A 23,601-nucleotide genomic window follows, 5' to 3' on the forward strand; every position below is an offset into this window, starting at 1 on the left:
CTTTATTTTATAATAATATTGGCCCGCGGAGGGTTAAACGATCTTAAGTCAGAAATCGTTTTACATTGTTTATAGAACGTCGAAATATTATTTGAAAACTTGAAATTTGGTTTTACGCTGTCTGCAAAATAAAGAAAACAAGGATTTTATCCTATATACGTACATATAGGTATGAGTTAGATATAATATTTACGATTTTCTCGAGTTTCGGGAAATCTCTTCGAACGCCTCTAAATCCTGCAACGACTTGAAAAATTGAGAATCACCGATTCCTAACTTGAGCCACGCCTCGATCGCTGTAATATATTTTTCTGTCACTCGGTCATGACAAAGTAAAAAGTTCTATGGTATATTCACGGTACACCAACAGGTGAAGCTAAAAGCAGTAGAAATCTTCAGACTTGCGTCTCAAGAAGGAAAGGAGAAACGTGAAAGTTTTGGTAGATTCGCTGATAAACAGAAGGAAAAAACCACACAAATGCAGCGAGACCCTTTTATCGCGAAGAGCGCGGGGGATTTAAAAGTTCAGCTTTCCTGATCCGATCAAGGGGAGGATCATCGGTTCTATTTTCATGGCGTTGTGTACATAATAATTTGATTTGTATCATATTACATATAATGATGTGTAGGGATTTAGAAATGTTTTGTACGTACACGGTGTTTTATTTAATGGTCGACAGCCATTTGAGAAAGCAAACAAAAGCCAAAGCTAGAGGAAACAATAAAAATTTCAAACTTTTTCCATTTAGATTTGCTATTTGGAGCACGGTGGTTCGCGAAAAAAATGAGAAAGTAGTCGGGCGCGTGCTCCTGCAAACTTTCCTCTCCCTCTTTCTCTTGCGGACTCCTTATAATCATTTCCGTCGGGCATACGACTCGGCCGCACGCCATAAATTGTTGGGACGAAAGCGTAATTTATTTGTGGAACGGCTTAATTGAATGAACGCGGAAACCCGCCGAGACGAAATTTCTCTTCTCGGTTGCCCGCGCGGTTTATTTCTTTATAATCACGCCGGCGATGGTGAATCTGCATGTGCCAGGAACATTTCGCCACTCTGGACCCTCGTACACTGTTGCGAAACCGAAAAACTATGCCGAAAATCAATTCCTCTAAGGGAGAAACATTTTTCACCAAATTTCAACCCCTTAGCTACATTTCACTTACAATTAGTTGAACACGTGCTCGACGATTTCTCCCGATTTTCAGACTGGAAATCTCGGTACGAAAAATTCGCAAAAATTCTGTAATGTGTGTATCAATAGCTGCAATATGCCAGACGTTTTTTCAGCACTTTGCTTGCGAATGAATGGGAAAAGCGGGGCAAAACCAGCTAATTTGATTTCTCCGTGCAACCACCCGGTTGAAGTAGGACGTTGAAAATTTCCGCAGAATGTTTCCTCTCTACAAGGTATCGTCAGATCCATCGCTGGTTTAATTGGATTCAGGATGATTTTTTACCTATTTGCGTGGCGATACCCTCTCATAGGCTTCGATGAAATTTTTTTTCAAAACTTCATTCGTTCATTTTGGTTTCCCGAATTTAACAAAACACAAAGTCATAGACTTCTAGGTGAAAGCCATGATGACATTTAAGTAACATAGTACAGCGTTAGAACACCCTTTACAATTAGGTTGTACATTAGTTTGATGATCGCGAACGTGGAAACGACAGCGCGGATCTCGGCTACGAGATGAGCCATGGAGACGATTGGCTAATTGCGTCGTTCAATGGAAAAATTAATCGTTCGGTAATTGAGACTCGGAATTGTAAAGGTTAGATGGCTGAAGATTGGAAGAAACACGAAGAGCCGGGGGGATAATCACTTCGTTTCTGTCAACCTTCCGCCCGTGATTAATTATTGATCCCGCCCTCCTTTGGTTCTCCCGTTATTGTTACATCGGAAGAGGATCATTTTCTCGGCCCCGGCCAGCGAAGGTATCGTATTCCCGACGTAACAATATCGATTGCCCCATTGACTCATCTGGCGAATTAACTTCCTGATCCAATCGAGCGATCGCGATCGGATATGCAATCACTATAGACGCTGTCCCTTCGTTGGATTACAGTCGTTTGCTTTTATTGGCTTCGGCACGGCGGACAGCGAAAGGAACGGAAGCTGATGAACCGTGTCGACTGACGATCCACTGTCAGGCTTACATCACTCCCTTTTATTGGTTCCGAGGAGGATAAAGCGTACCCGATCACTGTCAAGATTGCTCGTGTCAGTTGCATTACGGAACAGAAGCTCGATAGAGCGCTAAACAGGTGGCCGGCGGTAATAAACGCGAGCCACTCAGACGGTTCTTCTTTCGGTACTAACGCCACAGCGGGACAAGAGTTAGCGAATCCTTATGCTTAAACATAGTTGTTATTATTACAGTATTGTAGGGATCTTGGGTGAATAGGGAGTTTTCTTTCAAACGAAAGTGAAAACAATAATATTTAATGATAGAAAATTAATAAAACAAAATTATATGACAAACTCGCTCGATCGTTATCTCACTCTCTACACTCGCCACTCGACCTCTCGCACGACTCTTCACGCTCTCACGATTCGCAACGCACTGCCCTGCATCTCACTCCCCGAAAACGATCTCGCCACACACACACACACACTCATTCATACCGATAACATGGACACGCACTCCTTAAGATCTATACATAGTTCGTAGAACCCACGAGTCAAGGAGCCTACAGTATTTTATCGATAATTGTCCCCAACACGGGTCTGCTCAGGGACAATTATCCGCCAGGGATACTATTCTATGATTTTTGCCAAACGTAGAAAAGGACAGTGGAGATGAAGAGGCCTCGCTCGTCGAGAAGTGTAAACATAACTAATCCGATGACAAAACTTCTTTATTTTTCATTATTTATTGATTGGACTTTGAGCAACATATTCGTGGCACTTTTCTAATGAAAATGATACGAAATATGATATAATTCCAATTATATTTACTTGTGTAACGAACGATGAAAGTTTTCGACGCAAAAAGGGACATCGTATGGGAAAGAAAGTGACGCGGAGAGCCGCAGCGCACCGGCACAGTTCAAAGAACTTCCCGTACGCTGTTCTTCCTCGTAAATATTCTTATATTCATTGTAAATATCATATTTGGTATCATTTTCATTTAAAAAATGCCACGAATATGTTGGTCAAAATCCCATAAAAAAATAATGAAGAATAAAGAAGTTTTGTCATTGGATTAGTGTGGTCTCTCACCGATATACCCGAACCGTATGATGTCATACTTCTCGACGACCTAGGCCGCTCGAGCTTCGTGGCCCCTCAAGAGGGTACATCCCGTAGGAGTGAGGATAGCTCTGGGACAATTGTCGGCCAGACATTTGGGACATTTATCGATAAAATACTGTACATAGCAAATTAATGCTGAATACAGCAAGCGATTTTAAGAAGAGGTGATACGATATTATAGAATTCCATATGACGTCAATTTTGGTAATAAATTAATCATTCATTCCGCGATTACAAATTAATGATTAAAGATTACAGATGGCCAAGTGTAATCATGATTGATGATTTATTCTAGTAACGATTAATTAATTAATTAATAACAATGATTACCGTGATTACTTTTCGTAATCGACCACACTGCACAACTCTGGTCCAGATTTCCTATCACCGATGCAATATGCAACAAGTATACGCCGCGCCGCACCACATTGAAACGGCCTTGACGAGCGCGGTCATATCGGTGAAGAATTCATGCGGCCGATCCGACCGAAATGTTCCCTAGAATGCCTCTTTAATGACGAGATCCGATCCGGGTATCACATAGAGAGCACCGACGACCGAATATTTGCCCCGCGAATCCTTCGAAAGGATCAACAGGTACAGCCTGTCAATTCGATATACGATCATCGATCTTTTTCGTCCATTTTCACCTTGATAATTCTCTGTCGTCGATTCTCTGACAGGAAACCAAGGGACGCTCCTAACCGTATGCGGTTCAAAATGAATTTTAAAAAAGTTCGTTGTTACTGTACAACAATCTCTTGTTCTAGAAAATTACGAACTACAAAGAAGTTCTAATCACTGCAGCCGTAAAATAAATCGTAGAGCGAAAGGTTAATAAATCGGTATGATAAAGTAGAAGTCGTAGAAAATGTCGAGTGCCAATCGTACCCTGTAATAAGGGTTAACGAGTGTCCGACCGTTAATGAAAGCCAGTGTATTCGTTGATGCGAGAGCACTACGATTTTAGCTGGCTGCGTAAAGTCGCTGGTGCGGGATGGAAGGTTTTGGGGGGAAATGGTTGAAAAAGGATTGCCTCGACGGGCGGCAAATGCGAAATCGATGGCCGTCGTTATCAGACGACCCGATCCGCGAATATTCGATTGAAAGCTCGGCACAAAAGGGCGAGCGTGCTCGCGAGCGAATACCGGCGAGGACACGCGTGCACTCACGCCCACGGAAAATCTGTGTTATCACGCCCCGTTGCCTGCCTCTCTCGCCTCGATCGAGAAGTCGAGACCCAAGCCTCGCAGGAAATCGATACTCCTTCGCGACGATAAGACTTATCCAGTGACATATTCGTTAACGGCTACCGGGTGTCCGAGAGCGAACGCGATGCTTCTGAATGATGAATTAGTTTAATTTTAATTTTTAAGAATTGACCAGTGCCGAGTATAAAATAACTACGAGCCGTAATACGCCATACAAATTGAGGCAATTCAGAAACTGCAGAAAATGCAGGAACCAGTCCTGTAACAAAAGAGTTAAACAACGCAGGGAGATCGATCAACGGGAGTCTACATTTGCATGACAATTGCCAGTCGGGTGACTACTCTTCGTTCGTTATTGTCTCCGACAAGAAGAACCGATCGGTTCCCTCATCCCCGGCTCGGCCATCAAAGAAATCGCGAAGACGATGCGTCGGAGTACGGTTTCCTCTGTAATTTGAAGGAAAGTAATTGCCGTCGCATGCACGCTAGTCGCGCGAAAGGTTTGCAAGGTGAAGATAAAGCGTAAAGGCACGTAAAATTGCCTCATAACAATTTTCCAGCGACGTGAAAAGGAATCGAGGGAATTCCCTTTCCGACGAAACCTTCCTCGATGGGAAAAATTGTCCGCGAACCTCACCTGCCGTCTCCTTTCGTTCCCACTGTTCCAGAGATTATCCAGCGAGCAGTTCCAGCTCGAACAGATGGAAATGAGTTCAGCAGACTGGTGCGGTCCGCCGATTAGATAAACTCGTTAATGGTATAATTCGCTGATTAATTAATTTAACGTCCCGAACCGGCAGGGAGCCGAGAAGAAAGGCTGCCGCTTAATCGTCGGCTTTGCGAGCGATAACGACGGCTGGATACTGAAAGGGATCGTTCAGCTTGATGAACAATTTGTCGGGAACGGTGCTAAGAATTGTGAGATACTCCACGCCGACGATCGAGGATTTACCGGTCCAATTTTTTAGAGGATACTTTTGATTCATTTCTCAGGCTGACTGGCTCGTTTTTTCCCTTTGACTAAGTGTTTGCTGGGATTCTACATTTGAGTACGCCGTCGTCGAGAGAAATTCGCAATTTTTTCCGGTAGAAAAAAACAAACCGATTGTTTATAAGATAACTCACTATATAATCTTTTCATCCGAAGCATCGTTTTCGAGATAATCGAGCTTTAAAAAGTTCTGATCACGACCAACTCGAACGAAGAAAATGTATTCCGCATTTTCGACTTATTCTCTCCCGATTTCCGGGCCACCCTGTATGAATACAATATCTCGATCTAGCAGTTCTTCAGTGAGAACGGAAAAATCGTTCGGCAGTCAACACGAAACCGACGAGACGCGAGTATCCCGCGCAACGGAAAACAAAAGTCGCACGGAAAAATGGTTGAACAGCCGGGTTCGATGAAAAAAATGTTCACTTTTGGTGTTCGGCGTCGTGTTTCCTCCGTTTGCGGGATTTTCTGGAGTCGGAAGCGGTCGGGGGCCGGTTTATGGATAAAAGAGTCGGGCCGCAAGCGTGGATCCGCTGCGTCGAAACAAAGCCTCGTTTCGACGACTATCCTTTCCGCTCGTCCCTCGGTGTTGCACATCCTCTCCCTCGCAAATCGAGTTTCCCGGTTGACGATGCGATCGATTAACGTCGCAAATCGGCGGAGGAAAAGCGAGCGACGCCGAGCTGAGCGATGCCGCGCCGCCGCCCGCGCCCGGCGACCGATTGTTCGCGCGTGCTAACTTCGTTTGCGGCGCAGATTCACACAGGAGAATAATTTCGCGGAGCAGTTACGGCGGCGAATAATCATGTTACATCCCGTAATCGCGTTACGTTTCCGCGGCCCACGATCAAGTTTCCATCGCGCGAAACTTCCATGAAACCTGAAGCCGGGACTAGTTTTTTTTCTGTATGAACTTTCGCGATCAGGCAGATGTGCTTCACGAGTGCACTCTTTGCAGATCATTATCCGCAGTTTGCGTAAAACAATTTTAATTTCGCATGAAAATCCGCAGTCTACTAAAAATTAAATGTTTCTCGAAAGTGTTTTAATAATATTGTTGAATTATCTGTAATTTCGTGCGCTACACATATCTAAATATACATATACGTTGAGAGAAGCGCATGCGCGCGCAGCTCCACGTAATGAGTTGATATTCCGTCTTGCCAGAAAGAGATCAAGATGGCGTTTGTAACGAGTGAACAAGTCGTTGGCATTGTGCGCGAATAATGAGACATTGTAAAGCATATCCATATACATCACATTAATCAAGGATCATATGTATAATAAATACAATATTGTTGTTGTCGTGAAAGTGGTTGCAAATGGCCGAGAACGTTTATTTCGGAAATCCCGATCCAAAATTATCAACAAATATAACCGATTCTAAAAGTAGGAAAGCTGAACTCGACTATGTGGACTCTCTCTAACATTGGAACTGTTGCAGACGATGGAGCCTCTCGAGAACAGCGTGCAGTTCTTTTCAATATCTCGCGGCGGAACAGAATCTACCAAACGCAGTTTTCCTAAGTCTAGATCATGCGTGAATCTGGTCCCATTCCGTTGAAATCGAGCGATACAATCGGTCGTTTTCTATAGCGATCGGGGTTGCTCGTGTCGTTATGATGGAAAATTGTAAGAACGGGTGCGTGTTTCGATAGTCGAATCGCGCTACACCGTTATTCCGCGCTTTATTCCGGTGGAAATGGCATTTGAATAAGGCGCGCGAGAGAGCTGCCGGTTGTCGGCTCGCGGGGAACATCAAAGTTAACTGCCTTGCATTCTCGGCGTGTATGTACGACGCGACGTTGCGCCCTACAGCTCCGCGTATTCCAGGGTGCGAGCAAATCACCGTCGCGTCGGCCCCGGGCTCGTATAAAATCATTCTTCCGGCTGCACCGGGGGTGCGTTTTAATTGCTGCTGACGCGGTTAACCGGCAAATCGGGTGCGCCCGGTTAATCGGTGTTCACTGAGCCGTCGATTTATCCGAGTAACACGTTTTTGACCATCGAATTAATGGCTGAAAGTGCTTCGGTTCCGCGCCGCTGTCCATTAAAACCGGACAATATATCGCAGTTACAATGATTCGCGGAATCCCCGGCTGGGAAACACAAACTACTTGGCCAAATGGACACGGGGGCATCCTGTCGAATGCGGTGACGATCATTTGCGATCAAAGGGATCGCCTTGTTGGCTCTTTGTTCGCCTATTGCATTTGTATCGTAATCGTAACCGAAAAAAGCTATTGTATTTGTATCGTGAAATCGAAACGCTTAGAACACGAAGAAAAGTTTGAGAGCGCGAGGTGTGTGTATCGCAATGATGATCCAATTGCTGTAGTCACTTGTATTCTTCGGTGCGTGATGAATCGAGGGGAAGAACCGAGAAACACTCGACGCGAACTCACACGCGGACAAAAATCCGTTCGGACTTATTCTTTATGGAGCAAATCCTCTTGAACAGCTCGTTGAAGTTCGCTGCTTGAAAGTTCGGTTCGAGAACTGGACTCTGTGTAGGGCACTCAATTCAATGGCCCGCATCCTTCACGGCCGCGTGTTCGGCTGCTTGTCACGTCCGCGCTCTTGTCCACTCTTCTTTTCCCCACCCTTCTCCTTTTCTTGCACGACCCCCTGCGAATAACCATACTGTTATTAGGTTGCCTGGAAAATCCGACTAAATTATTAGTATGTTTACTACCTTCCCGCTTTCATATTTGAAATCGTGACCTTCAATGAAGTTGAATAATTATAATCACTGAACTCGTCATGAAACGGACTATTATCGTAGGTGTTTAATAAAAGGTGGTTGCATTTTAAAAAATGAAGGTGACCTTGATATCTCGAACAAAAATTACGCAAAAAGAAAAATTTGTTGGTATCGTTTGAGCCCCATTGTACCATTCAACGTTGTTCTCAAGGCATTTAATGTATCTTCGGAAATAAGAAAAAATTTTGAAGTACAAACCAGGTAATGGCGATCAGGCTTTCAACGAAGCAGTGTATCAGCGTTCGAGGTCTCTCCCGAATTTTTCCGCCATTCTAGAGTCTAGAGCAAGCGAGCGTGAGACAGGGAGAAAGTGAAAGTGTTTTTTAATCAAAGGGTAGCGTCGATCGCGACTCGACCAACTCCGCTCGATCAAAGAAGAAATTCCGAAGATTGACTCGAAGCAGTTCAAGGCTGCTGGTTTTCGTTCGTTTACAAAGAGGAGGGGGGGAAGGTGAACAAAAGGGTGGTCTGGTTTCTTTGTACACACTCGTCGACGTTCATTCGGTCTGTGCGGCGGCAGCGATAAATTTCTATTCCCGCGCAGCCGCGGAAGTAAATTTTCGTCGGGATTCCGTGGAAGAAGTGAATCTCGGACGACGGTTTTAAAACGCAGCTTTTCTACGTGATACGACTTCCCTTGCGACTTTCCTCGCCCTCTCAACCCCCACACAGTCTTCGCGAGGAGGCGGGGATGAAATTATTCGCGCGGCATGCATCTGCAAGTCCTTCTGCCGGCTGCGCTATATTTAAAACCGGATTTAAGTGTTGCGCGCGGCAATGTCTCCTCCCCCCGCAGTTAATACTGTCATTTGCGTGAAATTATTAAGAAAGGAAAATGTAGTCGTTTTATCGCCGGTCTCTGTGCCCGGAATGTGTAATGCGTGCACTATGAAAGAGCATTTGATCGAGTGGTTCTTGAACGATCCTCGATCCCCTTTTCCTTTGAGCGAAGGATCGTGTTCGTTGAATACTAATTGTCGGAGAGGACTTCGACGTTACAGGTGTTACAATTACGACAGGTTCTTTCAATTCAAGCTGAATTCGGTGATATCGTTCCCAGACTGGAGGCACTTTGAAAATAATTTATTAATGATGAAGTACCGGGTAAAGAAGCGATGAATCTACGAAAATATGCTCGTTAGATATCAAAAGAAGAAGAGTATTCAATTTTCATTTTATTCAGTTTATATTTTCAGAGTATTCAATGTTAGCGCGAAACAGTTCTTGATCATGATCGCACGTCTATCCACGACATCACTACCTCACTTGCGCACGAGCGTTGCTCAAAATAATACACTGATCGTTCCTCGCTCTCTGTTTTCGTTTACACGTCACCTGTGCTTGCTGTCTTTAAACTATGCATCTGTTAATCCATCTAACCGTTCTTTTTCTCTGTATAAGCAACCGACTAGCTCATTCAAAGTCTCTAACGTCTGCTTTACGTCGCGCTCTATTCTCGCTAATTAGTTTTCGCTTTCGGAATGAAATCCGCCTATCAACTGTCTCGGCACACACAATAGACATCAATTTTCTTTTTCCTCCGGCAAATTACAGAGAACAAAGAAGTTGTAATCACTGTAGCAGCGAAATAAATGATAAGGGGCGAGCGGTTCAAGAGACGTTAAAGAATTCCTACGTGGCCGACGAGTCTCCGGCGGAGGGTTAATCCGAGTCCGCTTGGTGCTCTTGAGCTCGCTGCCATGCCGGCGCTCTCGAGAAATTTTTTGATTGTTGTATTTCTCTTTATTTCCCGGTTTCGGGTAACGCGACTGCTTTTCACCGGCGCCATACGTGGAATTATGTGCACATAGCCGGCGGCACTTTGCTTGTACACTCACGAGTGCCGCGTTTTGCGAACGAGCACTCTTCTCGCCTTCAGACGAGGCGCCCTCGAACTCTCCGCTTCTCCCCGCTCCTTTCCGCTCGGCAACGTTCCGCCCTTCCGTTCCTCGGCCGCGTACGTTTTGCTTGTCGAAACGTCCTTAACCGTCGGTGTCGGCCATTAAGATCTAACGACATCGTTGCACCAACGAGTGGCTTCTGCAACCCCTACAACCCCGCGCGAGGCTTCGACCTTTCCGCAAACCCTCCGTTCCTCCAGGTCTCCCTCCTACGCCTTTCTACGGTTTCGTGTTTCCTACGAACTGGATGGTGTGTGCCACCGCATTGTTCCGTTAACGAGGTTATGATTGATGATATTGTAGCCCCGATGGGTTCGACTCGCGACGCTGAAGGATCGGCCCCAACCCTGCCGAGGCTTCGAGGGCCGCCGGCGACCCGATCTCCGTTCCCGCTACTCTAATTCCCGGGTAATTTCGAGGAAAAATAGAATTTCCTTGTACGATGGCTCGCATTGTTTGCGAGTGTCGGTGTACCCGAACGGCTGGAAAAAATTGGGGAGCGATTGATGGGGTTCGATCTTTGTCGATGCGCACTATTGATACCCTGGCGATCTTCAAGATGAAATTGATTTTTCCTCTTTGTGCGAAGAATAGGATTCGTTTCCACCGTTGCTTCTGGCCTGATCTTTGTCGAGGTATACTACTAGGATTGTGATCACTTTTACCATAAAATTGATATTGATATTTTGTGCTGTCTGCTTTAACCAACGAACATGAACGAATATACACGGTATAAATTGGTAGTGAAAGGTGGAACCGAAGGGTGTAGGAAACCGGAAACTAATGAAGTTTCTTGAGGTGGTTACGTTAGAATTTGATTCGGAAAGGGACAGCAGCAGGTTGAACCGTGCGAGACAAACGTGCAAGTTTAGAATTACAGGTTGTAATCAGAATGTAATGAGGTGTAATCGGGGATTGACGTTCCAGGTTCATTAGGGTAACCGGTGACGTCGTTAGCAGGCATTTATGGGAACAGTCGTGCAAGTTAGTTGATCAGTGCGTGATGCCCAACACAGCTAAAATATTAAAAATTCCCTTCCACGATTCGCTATAACAATCGTTGCGTCTGTCACAGTTGGCTGATTATGTCCGTCAAGACTCGCAGACGTTACAAACAAAAGTATAGAGAGCAACATAACGTGCCGTTAACTAATATAATGCCGGTATTCATTACTTACAGACTAATTATCTCATTAGGTAGCATTATTCGTCAATCACACCGCGTTTCTCATTTCCCAGAGATCCGTTTTCTATTGTCCATTGTTTAACCGTTATTCTGCTCGATTCTTTCGCGTAGCCCTTATAGACGGCCGGTTCCATCGTCCTGGGTTTGTTAAACACTATTGTTCACTGTTGCGCGATCCTCCAATTAGTCCTTTGAGGCTGATTATTCAATGTTCGTTCTCCTGTTCTACACCCGGAGACCCATTGTGCTCGTCCTTCGCTAGGTCTCGATCTAATTTACGTTTCCCAAAGGTCGGAAAGGTATAAACAAAGTAAGAAAAAGGTGGAGAGGTGGAGGGGGAGGAACGAAAATACCGTGACATCCTACTTGGCCCGCCTCTTTCATCCGCTTCGGCCCCGTGGATCCACCGATTGTCCTCCCTTTTCAGCGTTCTCTTCTGCATCGTCAACTACATACCTCGTGCTCATAGCCCACCGCCTACACTCCGAGGCAAAAACGTAGCGCACACTAAGATCCGCGTGATCTCAATTTATCTCCACGTGGCAACAGAAATTTGTCTCTACACACTACTTCAGGATACATTCGTAATTAGGTTGCCAACTGAATCCGCGATCTTCTGTTTCGTTATGCTGTGCGTTTCGTGGTGCTCGGAAATCAACTACACTCCCGGGATAGTCTCCGTGCGTAACAATATTGACAACGAGGAAGTAGAATTTTATTTTGATGATGGAAGGAAATTTACCAACATACATATTTAGCAGATCCTAGGGTAATCCGAACATTGAACCGCGCGCGCGTTCAAGAATGTAAGACGTGCTGTGCTTTCTGTTCGGAGTGTACAACCTCATCGTTCTTCGGGCTGCGTTTGTCCAGCGAACGATGGTCTCCCTTGCTTCGCAATCCGCTATTTGGTCGCAGCGGTGAACGAGGACGCTCGAAACCGCTCTGGGAAACGATTCAAAGAAACGGACGCGTTTGACGGGATGAAAAGTTTCGCACCACACGCCCCCGCGACCCGCGCGGCCCTCTGTAGACAGGGGGAACGATGTACAGTGGCGATCGGAGCCGGCGGGGAACAGCGAAATCAAAGGGCCGGGAGCTGCGCGCCAGCAATTTCAATTCTTCGGGGTAATTTCTCTCTATTCAGGCGTCGACGCCTACGACGCCCCTCTGCGGATGCTCGTTCTGTCTCCGTTTACGCCCGATCCCGTACCGACCGACGAGAAAGCGCTCTCCCCGTTTTCCGTCCCCGCCCTCCTACAACCCCGCTCCCACCCCTCCCGTAATCCCACTAAATTGGAATTTTATTAAGCTCTGCCTTTTCCTTCTTCCGTCGTCCCATTCGCGCGCGAACGTCTCTCTTTCTCTTTCGCTTTTTCTCGTTTCTCGCTCGCTTCCGGTTCGAGGCAGAGGATTTTTTCACGATCCCCCCGATTTTCGACGGGCCACCGTTGTCGGTGACCCCGATCTATCCGGCAAAGAACGCCTCTGCGAAATCGGATTGGTAGCTGTATGAAAACGCGCGGATAGGTACTCGAAGAAGAGCATTGACCAGACCGCGGAATATTCAGCTCGATTTTTCTGGGTAAGCAGCTGTCTTTTGAAAATATTAGGTGGGCTAATAAGCTCGGTGCCTGTTTATTTGTACGTTTATACTTTGATATGGAATGTGAAAGCATAAGTCATGAACGGACGCAGAAATTGTACAGTATATAAGTAAAAGTTTAATCAAACGCGCATATGTATACATGTAGACGGAATGTAAATAGCTGTATGAATGGTTTATTGTAAATATTGAGTGACCGTTCAGAATGTATAATCGATGACTGAAAGAAAGCATGAACTATGTGTGATATGTATGACCTGAAGAAAAGTATGAGAACAAAAGAAGTAAAATAAATAAATGCGAGAGGTGTGTGCGTGTGCAAATGTTCAGAAAGAAGCGAACCGCCAAGCGGAACAGTCAAAAGAGTTTGTTCAATAAAATATAATATCAAAGTCAGAAAAAAGATTGAATTATTTATTATAAACTGTCATGGCATACGTTTTTGTATAGAGCAGTTCAAAGTTGACACTGAATGGAACGCAATCTCGTTTATAGATAGCTTCGGTAAATAAAATTACGGTGCGGCTGTACGAAACTTTATCGAGCACTATATTTCATCACTCATGCCACGCTTTTTACACACCGTGAATGCATAAAGTTTCGCAGACTAGTGCGACAGAAACCGAATCCTTATCGAGTTATGAAAATTGTTCAGATATTGATAAGCGGAGTTGATGCGTTTATAGCAAAAATGATAATTTATATTAAAACCACTGTTATATCATTCTCGACCTATTAAACATATTGAGGAAGAAACTAAATTTCTGTTTCACCCCAGTTGGTTGCAAATCGGGTGGAAAATTTTTATTTTGCATGAAGATTCATTTTTCACAGCTTTACGCCCTTCTATGCTATTCGGAAAAATTGAATTGCCTTTGAAATCTCCCTGCACCCTAAATGGGACATATAAAAAAAATATTTATACGACATAACGTCCCATTGTTTTCATAACACTATTCCCTTAAATGATATAGTGGTCAGGCAAGTGAACATCGTAAGTCATCGAACAAATTAAGGGAAAGATCGCGAATGGCCAAGACAAGTAAAATAGAATCGAGTGGACGAGTTAATTGAGCCATCGTCCCTGTCCGAGCAGCAGACCAGGGTAAAGCAATTACCAGAGCAAGTAGAATGAAGTGGCAGAGAGTGTGGACGGTAAAGTATGTATGGCCACTGGGCGGACAAGTAGAATATCTATCGTCGGCGGTTAGCGTAGTAGAATAGGGACAGTTGGTTCTGAAAATTACAACGGGAGACGGTGCGGAAGAAAATTGTCCGCGGATTTTTTCTCCGTACTGTCACCGCCGTTGCTGCGCCGCCACGGCGCCAAATCCTTATGAATCTTTCAATCGCGCCCATTGACTTTCTTTTTCCTGCTGTTAGCAGAGTCGACAGGACGTTCGCCTGTTAAATAAAGTCACACCTCCGCCACTACGCCGATTTAAATATTCAAATATTCATCGCGCAGAGTACCGTTTAATCTTTCAGGAGCAGTACATCCGTGTGCTCTAATTTCAAACTGCGATTTATCGTCATCCGCGGAAGGTTACTGCGCCGCTCGCGAGAACATTAAGAGAGTTGCGCAATGATATGGCTGGATTACTCGAGGAACCGGATTAACAGCGTAATGGGACCGGATTTGTTGCAGTTATTGGACCAATGTTCTTTGGAAGAAACGTTTAACGGCGACACCCCGCAATAATACGTAATCGTATCCGACCTGGGTGCAGAGGTGGGCATTATTTGGCGAAACATATATTTCAGACACCATTTCATATTTTAGATTTTATTTTGCTTAAAGAAAATAGTATTTTAAATAAGATATACAATTTCGAAAATAAAATTTTTCTATTTCAACAATTTGATCCACATAATAAAATATTTCTATTTTAACAACCAGAAACACGAAATAAAATATTTTACCTTTTGCATTGTTATAATACTCTGAGAAACCGCATAAACATACAATATATCTTATCGTTAAGAAACGGTTTACCTACACTCATAAATGTATTGAATTCGAACCATTATTTTGAGCAATAATATTTAAAATTGAAATTGAAAATAAAGACAAAATATAAGTATTTTTAATATTCTTCAAATAAAATACTATGTTCAAAGAAATTACTGCCTCAAATAAATTATTTCATTTTCACAAATTACTGCATCAAATAAATTATTTTATTTTCAAAAATTACTGCATCAAATAAAATATTTTATTTTCAAAGTTGTACACATACTTTAAAATAAACAGGATTATATATATATATATATATTTACTATTTACTATTTAAAATACTATTTTCACCAACTCTGCCTGGGTGACGGTGAAGAACTTAATCCTTCGCATCCAGATTTTTTCATTTTAAACATGAAATTGATACAATGCTTCGTGCAGTACTTACGTGTTTAGTAAGTGATTAGATACCAAAATGTTTAATACTGTAAACAATATTTTGTGTAATGGTACAGCAATTTTTAGTGGTGACACTAACAATAAGACGGGCCCAGCCAAAAAAGAGCCAATTTCACGGTGGATAGACACGCATTGTCACACACGTTTCTCTTTTGTTCTTTTTTCTCGTTTTTCTTCATTCCTCGCTTTTTTCTGTTAAATAAAAATCCATCAATGACGCGAGTCGCAATCTCCCGTTCGTTACCAGTCTCGTCGCCATCCGAAAAAAATGGTTTGCGACTCGCGTGAAAACGCGGGCCAATTAAATTTTTAACGAAACTCCGGCTTACGGAGCAAATTGTGATAATGGCCACGCAGGATATCGAGGAACCGAACAATTTTCGACATACCCAGTTTCTCTACGTTTTGCAAAGAGCGGCGTTGTTTGCGTGCAGTTAGAAGCTGATCGTAAATCTGGAATTCTGATAACGAGAGCGCGTTTGTCAACGTTTGAAAAATGAAACAATTTCGGCTATAAATACCCGCGATATTTATGCCCCGTTGTTAATCAATTTATTTTTAATTACGAGGGTCCTCTTTCACATCGTGCTTCGGTTTTGATTCCACCGTGACCGAATTTCCGTTTTTCTTTCGCCACTCGTTTTTCATTTAAACAAATCGCCGTCCCGCAATGACGGACAGTTTTTTATATTCGGCGATGGTCAAAAAGAATCCTTGCTGACTGAATAGTCAACCAGCGGACTATCAAAATTCTAGCGGCATTTATGTCTTCTTGATCCTAACGGAACTCTTTGAAATGAAAAATTTTTATTTGAAGTCGATATGCTTGGAAAATCTAGAAATTGCTGAAATTCCTGCGGTCGCTATGGATTTGCCTCGATTGAGTGGGGTCTGAAAGAAAGGTGCATGCTGTGCTACATAAAATACACAGGGGAACATGAACGCAATTATTCATCAAGTTATTCTGTAAATGTTCTAAAAAAGTTAATGAATCTAGTAACAGTTAAGGGCTGCATTTTACGCGATTAAGTGTTTTTCGCTGTTGGTGAACGAAAGAATGCGCCGGATGATATAATATATGTTGGTCGGCGATATTTTTTCATTATCCTGAAAATTGATTCCGCTTTCTCTGGTTTCGCAGGTTCTTATTAATTCCGGCGATGCTTCCCGCTCGTTTCTCCGCCCTTTTATTCCATCCGGAGCCCGGACTTCCGGGATTCCCATGCATAATGATCGCGAGAATACCTAGCCGATCCGATGAAATTGAAAAGTCCTGGGCCCACAATCACAGCGCATCGGTCCCGATCGATCGATTACATTCGGGCGCGACCCATTAAAAACATATCATCATTTCTCTACGAAACGAGCTCGCCACGCAGTCGTCCGCCAGTCGCGTTGCAAATTGTCGAAACCCATACTAAATGAACCGAACATTTATACGCGTCCCGTATATAGAGTGATTTATGCTTTTATTTCGAGTCGCGAATCGTGTACACGCTGCAAGGAACGAGAGAAATTTAAAATTCAAGAACAAGTTCCCGGATACCCGAATAATTCTTTCTAGAACAGACTCCTGTTTATCGGGGAATTTTTCCGGTTGAAATGTCGGTCTCGTTGGAAATTATTTCGTGATCGTCGGAACTTCGTGATTCAGAGCTTCGTAATGGCTGTTTTGTGATTTGGATAATTCGAAGATGGTATATCGTGATAGAATTATTACCCTCGCTAGAAATTACCCCTTGCGGACTGCAACGACCGCCGCAACCTGAAACCAAACCCCGTTCGTATAAGCACTTGTATATTAATGCTTTACTATCCATGCACAATGAACACCAGGACACATTTTCATCCCGATGCTGCTCCACCCACTCCGTAATATTCCCCTCACACCGTGCCATTTATCCCGGCACGTACTTCATATATCAATGAACGCTACAGTAGTACACTGCTGCGGTGAACAAATTTTTAATCGTGTTCAGACGTTCCAACATTGAAATTACCAAACGAGACAAAACAATCTACTTGAAATATTTTATTTCATATCTATTGAAAGCCTGAAAAGTCCTTAAATAAAAATCACCCACACTGTCAATTAACTAGTGAATTCGTCTTTCATTACATCATTGTTGGTATTCATAATCAGTAAACTGCGGATTTTATGCATTTATGATAAAATTGGGCACGTACAATTTAAAGCAGTGGACGAATTACGAAGATTTAAGGACATCGGTGTATTAATTTCACCTTAATAAGACAATTAAAGAAAAAACAATTTTCTATTTGGCTCTCCTGTGTCTTGCAATCAATGCAAACATTTTTTATTTTGCATAAAGATCCGCAGTCCAATAATCAGAAAGTCACCCAGGTGAAAGGATAATAAAACTTTGGGAACATTTTCGTTCTAGTGTGAATTACAAGTGAGTTCAGCCGTAGTTTAATATAATCCTTGTACCTTCTAAGGGTAAATATTCGCTTTCTACCCCTCGCTGAGCACAATCGATAGCGAGCACAAGCAGATAAAGAGTTTTTGATCAGACAAACGGATTGGCTGAGACCACGGTGAGCCAAGTAGGTTAGATCAGTCACGGTTCAGACTAGTAAGAAAGACATCCTTTGGTCAGACAAGTAGATTAGGTGTTCGGTAACCATTTACCACTAGAACTGCCGCGGAGATCAAAACATCTTGTTCCTGATCTTTCCATCTAAAATTGCTACTGGAATATAAAAATAACCATTAGAAAAATCAACAATAGCCATTGCTAGACTTTCATTCTTCCTTTAATAATTCTAAGAAGTTTACTAATCATTGCTTTCCGTTTATTACAGTGATTAACTATTATGTTAAATATTTATTTAGCATAAACGTTGATGATCTATTTACTATATCAACAGGATTCACGCTTGTCCTGCGTGTTTATATTCGACACAATCCTAGCATTACCGGACGAGCAATCGATGCATCGAAACACACATCACCGATGCGAATTCGATCTCGCGGAAGATTGAAAGTTCATTAATCTTCCACTCCCATCCTCTCTATACACACGAGTTAGTTCTGTCCGCGGTTACACCCTTTCCTCTTTTGATGGGATCGCCCTTTTCTGCGCTGTTACGTTTAGTTGCATCCGCACTTTCTCACCCCCGCGTGCTAACGTCGAAGACAAACACTCGCTCGAATTTCTTATGCAGCCGTGGTGCATACAAACGACGTGTTTAGGAAACCATCCTTTTCTCATACCCTCCGCTGTCACCGTACCCCCCTGTCAGCTCGGGAAGATGCTGAGAGAAGCTCGGCACGTGAAAGGGAACCGGGTAGTTGTTCGAACTAAGGGTGGATTACACGGGTATACACGATCCAGGTATGAACATTATCCCTCCGCGACTTTCGAGATTAAGTTTCAACCCTCTCGCTGCCGAATAGGGCTGGGAATTAAACAATTTCCTTTATTAAATGTTTTTGTCGTAGTTTTCAAGGTCATCGATGTTTTCCATCAAATAACCACATATATTTTCGTGTTCAATCGCGTAGCTCATAAAAAGAATACATTCAAGACCTTGCATTCCGAAGATGGAGGTCAAACTTATGTCGAGATGGACAAGAGGACGGGAAAAACAACCCCTGCGGGATACTGACCACTTGATACCATTCAAATTACACGTAAAGATGTTTTAATTAATGGAGAAATTAAAGGAAATATTCTGGGGTTCAGACTGAAGCGAGACACCCTGTATATGTATACTAGTGCAAAGTAAAAACGGGTGATGCGTTATCCCAGGATCTCCATTAGTTCCAACTGTACGAAGGAGAAGAGGTTTCACGTTCAGAAATAATCAGAGTTGCCCGACGTCCGGCCTTGAACTTGCGATTTCAACTTCAAGGGCTCCGCCAGTAATTACATTACCCGTCTGACCTTTAATACGATTAAGACTTCCCGGCGACTGCATTACGTCGCGCAAACGGACGATTATCCTCTTCATTAAATAACCCAGGCTGAAAGTACGAAGTCTCGACGTCCGTAATAGGGGAGGGTGAGCCGTTCTATCGTACGTTTCGAGGCCTTTTGTCTCGGCGAAACGAATAATGGATTTTCGGGGTTGGTAGTCCCCTGTCCGGCAGCCGCTGAGCCCCACGCCGCGCGAAAATAGAGAATGTACTTGATGAATGTTGTCCCGGTAAAACTCGGTTAACGGACTCCGGTGAATTATGAACAATTCCGGGCAGTGCCGATCGCCGGATTTAATTATCGACCAGGCCAGGAATTATTAATTGTGCGCCGCGGCCAAGCTGGAATGTTACTTTCCAATACTGCAGTAACAACGTCCGAGAAGAAACGGAGGAAAATATTTCGTAAATTATGCTACGAAGATATTTCCAGGAAAATAGCCTGCCAACTAAAGCAGCTATTTCTGAATCCGTAGAGAACATCGGCAGAGGATCGAATGGGGTAGAGGTAGAACGTTCTTTACCACAGATCGGGGAAAAACCGGAAAATTTGAAATCGGGTTTTCAATGTGTTCTCGATGATATTTCTAAACGGTTGGGACCTTGAATTAAAGCTGGTATAATGCACTTTGAGATACTTTTCTGTAAAGAGTAATACATTTTGAATCATAAAGGCAGGGGCTATATTTGCGCAATTTTTTAAATTGTTCATATAAATTTGATCGCCTCCTGTATGAGAATGGTCCCCCGAGGGTGAAATGTAATTTCTAACAATTACGAACGGAAAATTGCGACTCGCGTCAGTGGTGGATTTTTATTGAACAGGAAAAAAGAGAAAATAAGCAGAAACGTTTATATGTACATATATATACGTGCAGATATATGTGCAGTACGCACGTGGTCGGACAACGCGGGTCTATCCACCGTGAAATCGGTCTTTATTTGGCTGGGCCAGTCTTAAAGCTCTATCGCGCTAAAGCCTTCGTATTAGGCGTTCAATGGCCGCGCGTTTTCCGGCCGGAAATTCCGCCATTGAAATCCGGCGGGAGCGAAATATGGCTCCGCTCCGCTGTACCAATTAAATGCTCTATCGGCCGGATCGACGCCGCTTTTTTTACTCCGTTCGGCTCGTGAGTAGCGATGGGTATTTGATTCCTTCCCCGGTAAACTCTGAAGAAGTTTTATTGCCAGCCGAGCAACGGGAACCCTTGCAAAATTACCCAGTTCCATTCGCATTCGAAAATCCCCTCCAACAACATCCTTATTAACCCAGTTCCCAATTTCATCGCATTACTAATTCGATAGATCGTATAATCCAGCATCCGTCAAGCCTTTTTCCTTCCAATCAGTTTTTACCCAACAGTAAATCCACTTTTTAGAAAAATGTTTTATGTTCTTGTTTCTATATATTTTTTACATTTTTGCATTGTTACTATTGTGAGTCATGTCCGCAGTATTTTAAAGGTGGTCCCACTTTTCAGAACAATATTTCTACATTTTTATCTATACGTATTTCATATCTTTATTTGGAAGCATTTTTTATAATTTTACGTAATCCCTATTATGCGTTGTATGTGTGGGTACCCATTTTCTCTAAATGTGGTTCCAGTTTTCAAAAGGTATTTTTGTATTTTTTCATTTCGACTTATTCTACATTTTTCTTTCTACACATCTTGTGTACTGTTCATCGTACTCGTATTTTTAATGGAGACTAGTAAAATGTTTTCATACTTTGTTCCTATATACGAATAGGATTAAATAAACAGTGGAAATGTAACTAAGTTTCAGGTGAATTCACGTTCTGCGATTCGAAGTATATCGAAGCCATCGCTACACCCCGCGAACAATTATCGATTTCGGGGAAAAATGGAAGCCTCTTTCGTTGGTTCGCGGCTCATTAAAAACGGCTGATTGCCTCCGTAGGAATATCCGAAAATTTCGACCCGGCGCGGCGTTCGCGTTTTTTATTCGTTTTTTTATTTTTCAAAACCTTAAGCCCTTCATATTAGCACCGTCAAAAATCGATGGCTGTCGCCTTTCCCGCGCGTTCAATTTTTGGGTTTCACGACACATCTGATACCGTCGCGCCGGCCCTGTGATTAATAACGCAGGACACCTCGAATTGATGAAAATCGAAATTTAACTAGCGAGTATTAATAGCGCTCGGCCGAGCGTAAAAATCTAGTGACTTGCAACGGGACGAAAATAAAATTGTAAACATGTCACAAACAATTTTACAAATACATTTATCAATCGTAACTCACCGAGCGTTGTTCGCAGCTTTTGCGCGCCCGATATTCTTTGCCGTGTTTGTAACAGATTTCGGTTATTCACAGTCCGACACGTAACGCCTAACGCAACGCAACGTAACGCGGAAACATTTTATTTATTTATTTAGCCCCGAGATTATCCCCGATAGCTGCGAATATTTTTGCAAAATATTTTGTAACGAAAGACACGGGCGCAGCTCGGCAATCCGCTTACCGAACAGATATCTCTGTCGTAAAATCGTTGCATTGACTTCCGTTCATTACCAAAGACAGGAACATGTTTTTTTTCTGGCTAACAGGCGATTACTTCCTGCAGGGTCTTCCGCGGTCGTTAAAACTGACTGGAGCAACCGGCTAACGAACTCTTTATTGCGTGAACTAAAACCGCCCAGGAAATGAAGCTACACTCGCGGAATTCACTTAAACCGGTTCACAAAATCGCTTCAACTTAATAAAGTGTCGACTCCTTTGCCGGAAGTTCGAGTCCGGGAAGCATAGTTGCACGAAAACGCGAAGCTTTCGCCGGAATTGATATCGTGTCGAGATCCTCGATGCCATGTCGAGCTATAAAACATTTTATGAGAAACTCGAATGTAGAACGAGATAACACACAGCCAGACCGTCGGCGTCAGTGTAATCTAATACTAGATTTTGATTGACAACACTTTTCCAGGTGATCAATCCCAGCCGAGAACGAACTTTTATGAACAAATCTGCTGCTCGTGACGGCGAGACAACACTCCACTCCATTTCGCTGCCACTACGAACGGACACTAATCTCAAAGTACATTCCTTCTTTTTTTATTGTGTACAAGCCACAAACAAACGATGTTCTTCATCTGGCAATTTGAATTTATTACATTTGCCTGACCAGAGACTACTTCTACTTTTCATCCGATTTATTTTCTGCCCGGCTGACTAATGACCAACTTGTTCCACTTACACCGGTTAAAACTGGTTTGTTTGGCCGTATTTTGTTTGATCTCACAACTTTTTACGGCCATAGGAACTTGGCTCCTGTTTACAGGATGTTTTTGTTGGGATTTCAACAGTTTTTGTTGAAATTTCATCAATTATCAAGTAGGTATTACTCTTATCCCTTATTCATTAAAACCTAAACATTTTTTATCTTTAAGGTGGACATTAAGTATATTAATAAATGCATGTTCGTTTTACTACCTATTTATACCTATTTCGTAATGTTTTTTTTCAATACAACCCCTTTTATTTAAAATTTCAAACTGTAAGAGAAAATTATACGGAAATCAAACGATGTTTATTTTCTCGTAATCGATTGACCTCTGATGTATGTTCTTCATGACGCGCTTTTATTTCTGAAACAGCGAAACGGCTCGAGCAATCGTCGCGGCAACGTGCACCGATCAACAACGTGCCCCGATCGGCAACTACTTACACACACCTCACACACACTCACACATACCACCAGCGGCAACCTCTTACAAAACTTCGATAATTATTCCTTTAAGTGTTGGTTATGGTGGACCTATGTCCAAATTTCAAGCTTCTAGGTCAATGGGAAGTACCCAAAAGGTTTTGATGATCTGCCAGTCAGTCAGTCAGTGACAAATTTAGTGATTTTTGAGGTTCTATATCTCGGAACCTACTAATGTTGGAAGATTAATGTTTTGTCAATATTGAGACATGATAGCATTTAACAAGTGTACGAAATTAAATCTCTCCATCTGCCTCCTGTCGGAGTTGGGCATTAATTGATTAAAATTTTAATCATGATTGGTTGATTAATGTGTACGATTAAAAAAAGAAATCGTCGAAAAATCGACGATTGATTCAATCGATTGACGAAGTTAATCGTCGATTCTTGATTAAATGAAGAAATCGTCGAAAAATCGGCGATTGATTCAATCAATTGGTTTAATCGTCAATCGTTGGTTAAAAAAAGGAATCGTCGAAAAATCGGATGATTTAATCAATTGTTGAAGTTAATCGCTTCACGGTCTATCCAAAAATTGTAATAAGGAGGGAGAGAGAGAGAAAGGGAGCAGAGAGCTGATGGAAAATTGACAGAAATAA

At 42.9% G+C, this 23,601-nt stretch overlaps 1 long non-coding RNA gene across 1 annotated transcript in view; it reads right to left on the reverse strand.

The window, feature by feature from the left end:
* Positions 1-2,431: 2,431 nt before the first annotated feature.
* Positions 2,432-23,601, reverse strand: part of LOC143210459 (uncharacterized) — a 37,600-nt gene continuing 16,430 nt past the window's right edge. Inside the window, exon 2 of the long non-coding RNA XR_013009257.1 lies at positions 2,432-8,091. This is a non-coding gene — a long non-coding RNA (uncharacterized LOC143210459). The remainder of the gene's footprint in view (positions 8,092-23,601) is intronic.

The sequence above is a fragment of the Lasioglossum baleicum genome, chromosome 7 (assembly GCF_051020765.1).
Source record: "Lasioglossum baleicum chromosome 7, iyLasBale1, whole genome shotgun sequence".
NCBI classification, from domain to species: Eukaryota; Metazoa; Arthropoda; class Insecta; order Hymenoptera; family Halictidae; genus Lasioglossum; species Lasioglossum baleicum.